Raw genomic sequence first — 1,070 nt, 5'->3', positions numbered from 1 at the left:
TTCAGCCCTTGAGGAACCTGCTGCTCCCCACCTTGATGGTGAATGCTGGGCAGAGCTCATTGCCTGCCCTTGCACCTTTCCATAAACTGCTGGCTTAGAAACAGCCCTGACCACAGACAGGATAAAGGCAATGGCCATTTTGGCATTGCTGCAGGCTGTAAGTGCACATGATGACCATCCATGGTGCCCCAGCTGCCGCTGCTCCTGCCCATCTGCTGCCCTGGCACAGAGCCTCCTCCTCTAAGAGGGAACCTCCATTTCCAGGGGCAGAGACACCAGCCAGCCTGCAGGGCTGTGCAGATAGCCACACATGCTGCCATGCAGACGTGGGCTCCTTCTGCGTGGGGCTGCAAGTGCCAGGAGGGAGCAGATTGCCACTGGGGGGATATCACCTGCCCAGTGCCAGTTTCTGGTGATGACCATCCAAAATGGAAACAAAGGCAAAAAGGCACAGTCTCAAGGGCCAGGTGACCTACTGGCTTCTATTAGATGCTCTGCACAAAAGCAGCCACAAGTCAGCTTTGCTTTCATTTCAAGAGTGCAAATTGAGGTACGAATGTTTCAGCCTGTTCCCAAACTGCCCAGAAGCCAACTTCAGCACCCAAGTAAGAGTTCCCAGCCAGAGACAGAGCTGCTCTCACTGCGGGCAGCAGAATAGCACTTGTCCTACACAAGGTTTAAAGACCATGTTTCTTAAGGCAATGAACAGCTCAATCAAAAAGGAACTACCCTGAGCTCTGGCCAAGAGGGAGAAGTAACAACTAACTTTGAGGTTCAGAGTGGGTCTGACCTCAAAGCCAGCTGCAATGGCAAGCAAGAATCAGCTAAGTGCTTCTGAAAGTCCTTTTTTGACCTCTGAAGCATCCATCCAAAACTACCAATGGGCATTGTTAGCTAGCTACCATCATTAGCCAGCAGAGCAGATTCCTTAAGGACAGAAAAAGAAATCAGCTCTGTACCACATCATGCTCAGAAGATGTCCACGTGCCACGAGCTGGGCTCAGATAAGCACAAGCCAGAGCAGCAGGTTCCAAGAAAGTAGGCCATGACACAGCAGCAGCAGGAAGGAC

Source organism: Geospiza fortis, unplaced genomic scaffold (assembly GCF_000277835.1).
Source record: "Geospiza fortis unplaced genomic scaffold, GeoFor_1.0 scaffold172, whole genome shotgun sequence".
Taxonomy (NCBI): Eukaryota; Metazoa; Chordata; class Aves; order Passeriformes; family Thraupidae; genus Geospiza; species Geospiza fortis.
Note: the sequence above shows the minus strand (reverse complement) of the source record.